The sequence below is a fragment of the Lampris incognitus genome, chromosome 5, assembly GCF_029633865.1.
Source record: "Lampris incognitus isolate fLamInc1 chromosome 5, fLamInc1.hap2, whole genome shotgun sequence".
NCBI lineage: Eukaryota > Metazoa > Chordata > Actinopteri > Lampriformes > Lampridae > Lampris > Lampris incognitus.
The window spans coordinates 51609140-51623292 of NC_079215.1; positions in this window are offsets into that span (position 1 = coordinate 51609140).

Genomic DNA, 14153 nt, shown 5'->3' on the forward strand with positions numbered 1-14153 from the left:
CTAATAATTCTTGGGCTTTTTGGCTCAGCTGGCGAACATCATTATGCAGCAAAAGATCCTTGTGTTCTGCTGACAATTCCTCCAGCCATGCTCTGAAAAGGCCATGTTGCAGACCAGGACTCTCGCGAATGAAATTTACCAGTCTCGTCACAGTATCCATCGCCTCTTTCATTTCCCCACTCAGTTTAGTGCACAACATTGATTTATGAATAATGGAATGAAATGCTAAGCGTGCTGGGTTGACGGCGGCCAGCCTGCTTACCGAGCCCTTGTGTTGTCCCACGGTTGGCGGAGCTCCATCGGTGACAACGGACACAGTTTTGCTGACGTCCAGTGCCATTCTTCTCAAAGAACTGTGTTAATTCATTGAAGATGGTTTCCCCAAGTTGTGCGCCCAGGCAGAGGAAGCAAACAAAGTAGCCCCCCCCCCCACCACCACCGAAAGGTCTTCCCATCAGAACATCTTGCCAACACACATAGCTCTTCCATATCGGTTGGGTCACAGGACGAGTCTATGGCTAGTGATATGGCTTCTGCTTTCTTCACATCGGTGAGTACACTGGAAAATCAATCAATCAATCAATCAATCAATCAGTCAAGTTGCATTTTATATAGTGCTTTTCTAGCTGCAACAGCCACTCAGAGCACTTTACAATGAATTCATTCACACACAATATACACTGATGCATGTCAGCTGCCGTTTGCAGTCCCCAAATGATATGGCGGGAGCAGAAGGATCATGTGACGTGATACGTGTGTCACGTGACGTTAAAGAAACACTCCCCCACTTACAAGTTCTCCTAGCGCTTCTTGTTGCCGTTGTAAACTACTAATAAGACACGTTAGTCCCTAGCTAACGGGTCTGACCCTTTAGCCGAGCGGTTAGTGATGTCGCCTTGTGGTGCAGTACACCCTCCCTATCGAATCCCGCACCGGGCAAGAAAATAACCGGTCACATTGGTGGCAGCGGTGGGATCCGGAAGTGTCCAGATCCTCAGGAGTCTCTTCGGAGCGCGGGAAGAACAAAGCGCGAGGGCGCGCCTCCGGGGAGGGTGACGACTGTAAACTACTAATAAGACACGTTAGCCCCTAGCTAACGGGTCTGACCCTTTTATCGGTGAGTTAGCCGGTGGGCGGCTCTGGCCAGTCAAGGACCGCAGAGAGCGCGGGGTACGTTTTACGTCCGCACGCGCTCTACGGCGTAGGTCGGGCGTACGGTGCGGGGGCGAGGTCAAAATAAAGCGGAGCAGCGCGCGCTTTATGTCACGCGTCATGACAGGTGCGTTAGCGCCGGCGGGTCGGCGCAGGCCGGCGTTTGGCTCCCTGTTCACACATGCCGAGTTTCTCCGTGAGGGAGAAAGAATAGCTGTGCTTCCGGCCCCTTTTCAGAGGTTTATTATTATTATTATTATTTTACTTCTTATGCGGGAAACCGTGTTAAAAATATATGCTAATCATAGGAGAGTATTTTTAAACTTTAAAATGTGTCTGGAAGGGTACTTTGATAGACTCCCACCCCCCCCCCCCGCCTCCAGTAATAACCCGCTAACACCGAGCTGAACTGCAGCCTTCTCATCGTGTCAGATCTAGAAACTCATACAGTATGTCAATACGGCACAATCCTTTCTCTCGCACACACCCATTTCCTGCCCCTCGTTTGCTTATCGTTCTGCTTTCTAACCCAGCAAACTACCCCCCCCCACAACCCTACGCCCACCCCCCACAACCCTACGCCCCCCCCACTGCTTCTATTTGTGTGCGTCTGAAAGGCTCATCATTTACCACAACGCATGAGTGCACACAAACACACTCGTATACATGCATGCATGCTGAAACACACACGAATGATTGCACACACCCCCCCGGTTCTCCACCCCACCGTGGGGGGGGGGGGGGGCGAGGAGGGGCCGGGGGGGGTGTGGTGGGTCAAGTCACCGGCGGAGTAAAGCGGTGCGGACGTCGCGAGGCAAGCGTTGCTATATGACACGCGTTTTCCGCGTGTTTCACCGCAGCGCCTCTGCGGTCGTTCTCTCATTAGCGCGCAACTCCCACCGCATCCCTCCGCTGCCCGAGCCTCGCTGTCAGCCCCCCTCCCCTCCTCCTCCCCCCCTCCCCCCCGCTTCTGACAATGGTGTGACTGGCTGCTAACAGGAGGCAGCTCTCCCCAGAGCCACTAATAATACCGAGGACCGAGATACCAACGCTGCCTACGCCACGTACCCAGGCTGGCCATGGTGAAGCAGGGAGGAGGGAAGGTGAGAGAGAGAGAGAGAGATGCAGGGAGAGAAAAAGAAACAGATTGTGTGTGTGTGTGTGTGTGTGTGTGTGTGTGTGTGGGGCGGGGGGGTGTAGAGTTTTGTTATTACTGAGGAAGGAGGGAGGCAGATGGACGTGCCGAATTGGCAGAAAGGATGAGGCATATTTTCGTGTATCATCGCTCGGTTTTAATGAACATCTAAAACGTGGGGGCGCAAACTGTAAGCTGACAAATCCTTTCTTTGAGAATATGTAGGCCCTCGTCTCCCAGCACCCTGTAACAGCCCCGCACTGTGTCTCCCAGTCTGCTGATCAAGCTGAAATGCATCACAAGAAAAGAAAGAAAGAAAGAAAGAAAGAAAGAAAGAAAGAAAAAACATAACGCAGCGAATAGTAAGGTTAACCGCACACATGCCCACATGCACAGAGATTAGCATATGCATATATATATATATATATACATATATATATGCAGACACATTACATTCATGCACGAAGCTTTACGAGTAAAGAAATGTTCAATTCAGAAAACCCATGCGTTCATTTTCCCTCTCTCTCTCTCTCTCTCTCTCTCTCTCTCTCTCTCTCTCTCTCTCTCTCTCTCTCTCTCTCTCTCTCTCTCTCCCAAAAAGACACCAACACACCGAGCACAGCGTATAGGATAGCACGGCTTTCATATCCAGTGCATGGCATCATCCATAACTGACACCAAAGGGCTCTTTGGATGGTCATATATTTCAGACCTGTGTGTGTGTGTGTGTGAGAGAGAGAGAGAGAGAGAGAGAGAGAGAGAGAGAGAGAGAGAGTGAGTGAGAGTGAGAGAGAGAGAGAGTGAGAGAGTGTGTGAGAGAGAGAGAGTGAGAGTGAGAGTGAGAGAGTGTGTGAGAGAGAGAGTGGCTGTTAGCTGGAGAGAAGGTTAAATCGTTTTGGTGGCCTAGCCTGAGAAGTGCGGCGTCCTTGTTGTTGTTGTTGTTGTTGTTTCTTTAACAGTCTTGTGAGATAGACTCCCCGCACTAACACAGTAACCGGATCATTCACACAGACACACGGCAAATCGCAGAGCGTGTAGCGCAGAGTCCACTCTGCCTGTGATTTCCCGACTCGTCCCGCCCCCCCTCCGCCCCCCCCCGCCCCCGCTGTGCTACGTGCAGCCTCGAACAGATAGACATACGCCGACGCAAAGACGCGTGCGTACATACCCACACAGCGTGGCGAGATCGGCTCGTTGCTGCGCGTGAGATGAGGGCCGCGTGTCCTTGGGTTCGCTGCCGAGGCTGTGATAAAGACGGGTTGGGAGTAGGCAGGGAGGGAGGGAGGGAGAGAGAGAGACAGAGAGCGGAGAGTGGTAGGTGGGAGGATAGATGGAAGGAGGCGATCGCCGCCTTATCGCACGTTCGCTCTCGACCAAAATGAAGAGGATGCTGACCCTCCACATTCAGCTGCTGCTGCTGCCAGGACCCAAACTCCATTCCAGCCTCTTATATCAGGACCCAAACTCCATTCCAGCCTCTTAAATATCGACTCTGTCGGTGCTGTGCACATGCAGCACAGCTGTGTGCACATGCAGTACAGCTGCACACAGCTGTACTGCATGTGCAGCATGCATCGTCCGATAGTCAACTCGGGCCGTGATGTATGTCTGATATGATCCTCCGTATGATTGCGCGACCCGGTGGAAAAGCCGCAGTATTCGCACCGATACATAACGACGAGTTAATGACTTGAGAGGAGCGGTGACAAGCACTAAGATATCATGTTCATCAGTATGGATGTATGTGTTGCCGAGGCATTGCCAGACGTACAAGTGCGATGGGCGATAAATCACCCCCACATTATTTTGGCTCCAAACAGCCCTATTAATCTGCCTCTCGTCGCGCGGCGAGGTTTAAGAGAAATATGTAAAGTGCCATATTAGATTGTGTGCCATCATTCAACTGGTTTTCCATTTCGGCCCTGGGAAACTCTCCCGAGGAGGGCAGGGTGAGGGGAGTGGCTGGGAAAGCAACATGCACCAGTTTATATCAGGGGAGGGGGGGGGAGAATTCGAGAACAAAATGAGTACACACAGATAAACACACGCACGCGCACACGCACGCGCGCGCACGCACACACAAGCATGCAGTAAATGAAGAGCTGCGCAAGTACAGAAGAGTTCAAATAAGCACATCCCTTCACTATCTCACGCAGCACCGACCCACCGTGTTCCCATGACATCTAATACCGCAGGGGTCGTTTGGCTGAGTCAAGGAAGCCACAATGGCGCATTCAAGGCTGGAGGAGGCAATCACAAGGACAGCGCTACGAGTCGACTGAGGAGCCAAACAGCTCCGTGGATATCGGTGCGCTAAGCAAGCCTGTAGGCCATTGTGCCCTTCGCCAAGAACTGAGTACCAGAGCAGCATAATAGACGCAATTGTGAAGTACAAGGACGCCGTCATTGCTGTCTTATCCACCATCATCAACTTCCCAACTCAGTATTTGTACACTGCTTTCTTGTGGGCACTAGTGTCATTTTACCAATCATGTTGTTTTTTTTGGGGGGGGCCTTTTTGTCCTCAGTTGTACCCGGTCAATTACCCCACTCTTCCGAGCCGTCCTGGTTGCTGCTCCACCCCCTCTGCTGATCCGGGGAGGGCTGCAGACTGCCACATGGCCTCCTCCGATACATGTGGAGTCGCCAGCCGCTTCTTTTCACCTGACAGTGAGGAGTTTCACCAGGAGGATCACGCTACCCCCCCCAGTTCCCCCTCCCCCCTGAATAAGTGCCCCGACCGACCAGAGGAGGCGGTAGTGCAGCGACCAGGACACATACCCACTTCCGGTTTCCCACCCGGAGACACGGCCAACTGTGTCTGCCCGACCAAGCCGGAGGTAACAGGTCAATAGGTCAGGTTTAATAGGTCAACTTTGAAGAAAAAAAAATGGCCAACCATGTTATTCTAACCCAGCGCATCCTGATATTTCACACTGGGGACATGATTTAGCGTTTGCACAGTGTTGGGAGATGGCGCCATTATGACTCAGCCGAATCTGCTAACTATCAAAATGCAACTGTATAGAGAGTAATTTTAAGGCAAGCACTTTACATTCTTCACTTTGCCTTGAATAATGACCGACCCAATGGGAAACAGTGGGATGAGTTGCGATAAGTCTTGTTGAGGTTACCATTAATTCTGCCGGTGATAAAAAGGTTTTTAGCATGGTTTTGACTATCGTAGTCATTCTAGAGAGTCTAAAGCAAGAGCACCGAAAAAGATATTATCTTTTTATGCACTTCACACCTCTTTCACAAAATACAGCTAGAATTCAGTGCCAAAGATCCGCACCATCTTGCATTATTGATACCATTTTTACCCCCCCCCCCCGAATAAAACTTGTGGAAGAAGCCTTCATAAGATGACTCAAATTGTTTTATTGGCTGCCTCTGATGACTCGAACACATCCCACTGCTACAGAAAAAAGGACGCGTAAAAGCAAGATGGATGGCTTATGAGGACCCTCACCCCCCAACTACGGGTTCCCTCAATTAAAGCAAACAGCACTTTACCCAAATACACCACAAATATGAGACCAGTTAAAACCACCTTGGATATCGATGTAGACCGCCTAGTGACAACAAGCTGTTATTGACACAAACGACTGAGTCCCTCAACTCTGCAGAGCGAAATGACAGGTTGTAATAACAGCGACTTTGCTCAGAGGCTCTGGGGGCCACCTGACCCCGCTGGCCCCTGGGCCTGTGTGGGAAGCAATCTACGATGAAATTCACCGTCAGACATCGGTCATGTTCTTGGGCAGCGTTTTACTTCCTCAATCTTGGAAATTACCTCCCAAAGGTAAAAAATCCCAAAATGCTGGAGGCCGAAGATTAAAAACAGAAGATTGAAGAGCACTGCTTGTTTTTTGGGCTCTCTTTGCTTCATGTTTTGGTCATTTTCAGCCAGCAAGAATAAATAATGGCCCCACTCAAACATTAATGTCTTGTTAGCTGGGAAAAGCTGCTTTCAAAGAGTGGAAGAGACTGTGGGTGTAGAGTGTTAGCTCGGGTTTAGCTTCAGATGTTTTTTTTTTCTTCTCCTCAAGTCCCATGATTAAAAAAGAAGACGATACAAGTAAAATATAAACAAGCAATTCATGGAGCGAGTCAAGACTGGAAGAAGGTTCTGCAAAATTCATTTATGCATGCTCAATAATCCAGGCAGGGAAATCACAAAGGTGAACCAGTTCATCTGGACACAGCGTTTATTGAGAGAGAGATGTGTCGTCCCTCATCTAAGACCCCGTTAACACTTGGTTTTAAAATGTGGTTTTTTTTTCGCAATCGGCTCACAAGTGGACAGCACTAAATACAAGTGTAAACGACCACCAGAACGTTGTGTGAACCGGTTACTCAAAGCACTTGCTGAGGTGGTCTGGGACGCAGTTGACCACATATCTTTTGTAGTGTAAATGTTAATGCGTCCTGATGCGTCCCCGACAAGGACAGTAACGAAATCTTCTTCGGAGTAACGAAGTCTGATCACAAGTGGTCAGCAGGACACATTTGGAGACGTATGATAGACACGGGTGTAAACGGCGATGTGTCTCACTGTCCACTTGTGAGCCCATCGCCCAAAACGCATTTTAACACCAAGTGTAAACAGGGTCTAAGTGACATCTTCAGTCTTAACTGACTGCAGGTATCCCCACCCTTGTGCTTATAACTTACTGTGATTCTGCACAATCCCCTACTAATTCTGCTGTATGCATTAATGCGTTTTTAGTGGCACCGAGATCATGTTGGTAGCAGTTCTGAACTAGAATTCCCAAAGATAATAAAAATAATCCCTGAAATAACTGAGACAGGAACAATGCTCAGTATGAACAAAGTCGGCCCTCTGTGTATTGTGAAAGGGACAGCTCCACCAAGTGTTGCTCAACGCCCTCACACTGCAACGTATCGACACCCTGCTTTCTAAATTGGGGGGGGGGCTTATTTCTGTGCACTGATGAAGATCTATCCCAGATAGCAAAATTGCTGTGGCCCGGACCCGTCCCACACCCGACACTTCATCTGGCCCACATACCGCGTGGAATGATGGCACTTGGGTGGTCCGCTCCTGTTTACCAGATCTGGGTCAGAGCCAAGCCATAGCAATGCTGCATGTGCGACATATTTGCCAAAGGTGGACCATATTTGTTTTGTGATAGTTGGGCCATATTCACCATTTACCACACTGGCCACTTCAGAGTCATATCCAGATGAATTGTTGCCGAGAGCACAGCATCTTTGCCAAAAAAGGCCCACATTTGATTTGGCATATTTGGGCCATATTTGCTATTATACATGTGGGCCACTTCAGGCTCGCATCCATTCAGTCAGGGCCAGAAGAAGGCTATGAGCTGCCAAATCATTGCCTGAAGTGTCCCACATCCGGATGCTATCTGGGCTCTGCCAAGACACTTGGAAAGTATTGTGCAATTGTGCTCAAAAAGAACGGTATTTTGAGGAGTTTGTGTGCGAGTTGACTCTTTCCCAAAGAATGATTGACAGAGTGATCCACCAGTCACTTCTTAGCAACCGCATGACTTCCTGCTGCTCTGACGTCACATCCACAACAACATGGAGCAACTACTGCTCAATACAGCATACTCCTAGATTACTGATAGACAAGACTGAGGGAATGAGGGGAAAAGGGATTCACTGGAAAACCCGGAATACAGATTAGCATGATCCGTAGCGTTCAGACATCTCCTGTGGTTATTTGCGGAGGCGAAAAATAGCCGAGTTCATCTTGAAAGTTTGTTGGCAGGTCTTGCAGAGCTCTGCAGCGCACTGAAGACAACAGTCATTAAATATACAGGTGCAGAATAGGGAGGGGGGGGGGCAGTAATCAGTGCAAATAGACCATACACACAAAATATGCATGCACACCGCACACATACTGACCAAAAACAAAAACATACAAATGGAGATCTTAATAGAGGGGGTTAAATGAAGCAAACGCATGCACGCATGCATGCGCACACGCGCACACACACAGAAATGTGAGACCCCCATTATGTTCCCCCTCCTCAGGAGTTGCCCCTCTGGTGACATTTGGAAAGGGCAGAGGAGCATTATGCACATACACACACAAACACCCTGTTCACACACAGACACACACGCAGCCCTGACCTCAACACTGTCGGGTGTAAATGCGGCCCTCCCGCAGAGCAGTTCAATACGCAGATTAGCATGAGAAACAAGGATTAGAGTACACCTACTGACTTTGGACAACACACACACACACACACACACATTTGACCGGGCTGTCCCACCGCTCAGCACCATGAGCCCCCCCCACCCCACCCCCACAAACACACATCAAAAGACATGCATAGGTTAGTACTCCTGTGCCCCCGACTGAGGTGTGGCAAGCAGAGCTGGAGTTGGTCCCCGGTCGCTGCAGGGCGGCTGCCCACTGCTCCTAGCTGCAGTGTGTGCTGGGAAGGGTTAAATGCAGAGGAGGAATTTCCCCACAGGGATTAATAAAGCACATTTTATCTCTTATCTTGTCTTACACACCTTGTCTCTCTATACCTGTGGGGGCCCCTCGTTGATTACATTCATTCCCTAAACCCCAAACTTAACTATAATAACTACATGCCTAACCTTAGCCTAATCCTGAGTCTAACCTTAACCCCAAACCCAGGTCCTAACCCTAATGTGGACCATTTTCCCCATGGGAACCCATTAAATGTCTCCACAGGGTAGGTGGTTTCAGGTTTTTCTATCCTATTGGGAGTATTTGATCCCCATTATGTTAGAAGTGGATACACACACACATACACACACACACACACACACATCATGTTACCCTATACTTGTGGGGACCCCTCATTGACTACATTCATTCCCTAGCTCTAGCTTACACCTAACTTTAACCATCATAACTACATGCCTAACCCTAACCCTTACCCCAACCTTACTCTAATCCTAATTCTAACCTCAACCCTAAACCCAAGTCTTAACCCTAAAATTAGACCCTTTTCCTCATGGGGACCCATTAAATGTCCCCACAAGGTAGGTGGCTTCACCTGGTACACACACACACACACACACACACACGGACACACACACACGGACACATGCACTCAAACCTACTCACACACAATGCACATACCCTCTCTTGCACATTTCTCTTTTAAGATATCGTAATGGAAACTGAGAACCAGCAGAGGTTCAGTATGAGATGGTGAACAGCAGAGGTTCCGTATGAGATGGTGAGCAGCAGAAGTTCAGGATGAGATGGTGAACAGCAGAGGTTCAGTATGAGATGGTGAGCAGCAGAAGTTCAGTATGAGATGGTGAACAGCAGAAGTTCAGGATGAGATGGTGAACAGCAGAGCTTCAGTATGAGATGGTGAACAGCAGAGCTTCAGTATGAGATGGTGAGCAGCAGAGGTTCAGTATGAGATGGTGAACAGCAGAGGTTCCGTATGAGATGGTGAGCAGCAGAAGTTCAGGATGAGATGGTGAACAGCAGAGGTTCAGTATGAGATGGTGAACAGCAGAGGTTCCGTATGAGATGGTGAGCAGCAGAAGTTCAGGATGAGATGGTGAACAGCAGAGGTTCAGTATGAGATGGTGAGCAGCAGAAGTTCCGTATGAGATGGTGAGCAGCAGAAGTTCAGGATGAGATGGTGAACAGCAGAGCTTCAGTATGAGATGGTGAACAGCAGAGCTTCAGTATGAGATGGTGAGCAGCAGAGGTTCAGTATGAGATGGTGAGCATCAGAGCTTCAGTATGAGATGATGAACAGCAGAGGTTCAATATGAGAAGGTGACCTAGCAGCCAATAAAGAAAAGGCTGAAGTGATTACACCAATCAATGCCAGGATCAATGCTTAATTGGAAGGTGTTGTCTTTTACTGTGCATGTGTATGTGCGTGCGTGCATGCTTGTGTGAGTGTGCACGTGCTTTTGTGCACTCATATACCAGTAAGCAAAAGACAGAAAGGCAGGAGGAGCGAGTTGGCGAGAATCATTAACCCTTGTCGCACGCACACTTGCCAAAAAAAAAAAAAAATCATCCCTCGCTCAAGTTACATAAAGAGCAGAATAATGCATCAAAGAAGCTCGGTATATGAGCTTCACAGGCCTGTAGGCCTCATTCTGGCCCATGCAGTTTTCCACGAAAAATATAATATTTTTTAGAAAAACTGCCTCGGCAACAACACTCCATCCCTGTGTGTCTATACTTCCTTACATAACGATGTCTCACCAGCATTTGCACAGCGAGAGAGCTTGGTTCAGATTTCTTCTTTACTTGGAGCAAACACGGGTCGAACAAGGACTGCCTCGGTTGATGAGTGCAAGTTCTTCACTACATCCCTCGTTCCAGTCAAAGTCAGATAACAGATTTGTTCGAAGTACAGTCTGCAGGAAGACTGTGTTTAGGAATATACAGCCAGCTAGATAGATAGATGGATGGATAGATAGATAGATAGATAGATAGATAGATAGATAGATAGATAGATAGATAGATAGATAGATAGATGGATGGATGGATGGATGGATGGATGGATGGATGGATGGATGGATGGATGGATGGATGGATGGATGGATGGATGGTTGGTTGGACGGACGGACGGACGAACGGTTGGTTGGTTGGTTGGTTGGATGGGTGGATGGATGAATAGATAGATAGATAGATAGATAGATAGATAGATAGATAGATGGATGGATGGATGGATGGATGGATGGTTGGTTGGTTGGTTGGTTGGTTGGTTGGTTGGTTGGATGGGTGGATGGATGGATGGATAGATAGATAGATAGATAGATAGATAGATAGATAGATAGATAGATAGATAGATAGATAGATAGATAGATAGATGGGTAGATGGATGGATGGATGGATGGATAGATGGTTGGTTGGTTGGATGGATAGATAGATAGATAGATAGATAGATAGATAGATAGATAGATAGATAGATAGATAGATAGATAGATGCACATTTTCTGAAGGCTAGCTGTTCAGCTGCAGACTGGGGTCATAACACGAACGGCTGCTCTGTCTTCTCTGTAGGGCCAAAAGGCTTGCAGCTCCTGTGGATAAGACAACGTGTTTGTTTAAATGGCAAAAACTTACCTCTACTGCCATCATGTGGACACTTTGGCTACAGCATCTGGTTGCAACGTTGGGCGAGACCATACGAAAAACAAGAGGACAGGGAACAGCAGTGGATGTTATCAGTTCATGTTGTGTTGATAACAAAAGGATGATCCCTCAGAATATGTTAACATCCGCATGTTAGGACATATTCACCTTGGTTGAAAAAAACAAAAACACACATTTTACTGTGTTTAAACGACATTGTGTTTGTTTATGAGATAAAGCCTGGACTGATCCTGTTTTCCTTTATGTCCTGGTCACACGCGCTGCACCTGGCCGGCATGGATTTGTACTTGTCATTGTTTGTATGTTAGGACATTGAGCTTCTCAGGTTTGTCAACTATTGTGTTAATAACTTCCGCTCGATTAGCCCAAACCATCGGTTCTCACTGACCTGGAGTTCATGAGTCACTTCCCTCGCTTCCTTTGACCAAGCAGAGGATGGGAAACAGAACCTATCCCCTGACACTCTCTCGAACGCACAATTGTGTCACATACATGTGCGGACTCACACACTCACACACACAAATACACACAATGAGTATGAAGGAGTAGGTTCAACCCTCAAGGACTTCCTCTCTCCGCAGTTCTCAAGAGTTCAAGTCCGGCGAGGCCCGGACACACCTGCTCTGCCCTGGGAAGAGGCAAACTGATATGTGTAACAGAGAGGGAGTCAGTGGTCCTCGTGTGTGTGTGTGTGTGTGTGTGTGTGTGTGTGTGTGTGTGTGTGTGTGTGTGTGTGTGTGTGTGTGTGCGCGCGCGCGCACCATGAGGATTTAGATTCCATAATTCCATAATCATAAGGGAAGCCCACATGATCTGACAGATCTCACACACAGACACACACACTCGTTTCACTATCCTTATGAGGACCCCTCATTGACTACATTCATTTCCTAGCCCTTAACCCTAACCTTAACCATGCAAACTACATGCCTAACCCTAACCCTTACCCCAACCTTACCCTAACCCTAATTCCAACCTTAACCCTAAAACCAAGTCCTAACCCTAAAATAGACCCTTTTACTTGTGAGGACCTTTAAAAATGTCCCCACAAGGTAGGTGGTTTCTGGTTTTTCTATCCTAATGAGGCCATTTGGTCCCCATTAGGATAGAAAAAACATGGTACACACACACACACACACACACACACACACACACACACGCGGTCGCAGACTTTCTCATAACACGGTAATTGAAAGCTGTCATGGTGACAGCCTCACCTCACGAGGGATTAGCACTGGCCGGCTGTAGTTTCAGGTCTTCACTGTCCCCGTCTTCCTTTATATTACTTCTCCCCTCTAGATTAAAGTCTCTCTCTCTCTCTCCCTCCCTCTCTCTCTGTCTCTCTCGCTTCCCCCCTTCCATTCCGTACCCATCCCTCTCCCACAGAGTGAATCGAAACAGTGAGTCAAAAATAATTACCCGCTTCCGACCTCGGCCGCGTCCAGCCGTGGTCTCGTGTCCGCGGCGGCGCGAGCGCACCTGTAGTTGCGCTAATGAAAGATGCATCGGAGGCATTTGGGGCAGTCTGGGTCGGGTTCGGCGCAGTCTGGGTCGGGTTCGGCGCTTCACAACTCCCAGTAACTCGGCGGTAAACAAATCTAAAAAAAAAACAAAAACCGATCTCTCTTGCTCCGTCATGGCTATGACTAAACAGCGTTGTTCATTCATTATGGATCGGGCCCTAAATTAGGCTGGCACATATTTAATCATTCATACGGGCTCTCTTCTTTGAGTAGCCTGCTGAATGATTAATCAAAAGTTTTTGAAAATGCTAATTTGCTCCATTATTTGTGTGAACTTCTCCAAGTTGGGTGAACGGGTGCGTGTTTTCTGTTTGGGACCTGCACAATGCCGGGGCGGTTTATCCGCGGAGAAGATCACGCGCCACCCTCGGAGTAACGCGCGCGAGCACAGGCAGCGGCTCGCCCACGCGCGCGCACACACGCACACACACGCATCGGAGGCCAGGCTAAGCTCCTCTAATATGAACATCTCACGCTGGTGATTCTGGGTAGAACAGCCCCAGCAGCAGATGGAGGATGCAGTGTGTTGTTGTCTTCTCATAGTAGGCAGAGTTTTACCCCAACACTTACCAGCTCACACAAAGTACAACTCAAATACACACACGCGCGCGCGCGCGCGTGCACACACACACACATACACACACACGCTCTTTCTCTCTCTCACACATACACTCACTCTCACACACATAAACACACACATACACTCTCTCTCTCACACACACATACACACACTCACTCTCTCACACACAAACACACATACACACTCTCTCACACACAAACACACATACACACTCTCACACACGCACATACACACTCTCACTCTCTCACACACAAACACACACATACACACTCTCTCTCACACACACATGCACATGCTTTCTCACACACATACACACTCTCTCACACACAAACACACATACACACTCTCACACACGCACATACACACTCTCACTCTCTCACACACAAACACACACATACACACTCTCTCACACACAAACACACATACACACTCACACACACACATGCACATGCTTTCTCACACACTCTCTCTCTCTCTCTCTCTCACACACACACACATCCTCTCTCCCTCTCTCCCCCTCTCTCTCTCTCTCTCTCTCTCTCTCTCTCTCTCTCTCTCTCTCTCTCTCTCTCTCTCTCTCTCTCTCTCTCTCTCTCTCTCTCTCTCTCTCTCTCTCTCTCTCTCTGTTACACACACACACACACAAATCAT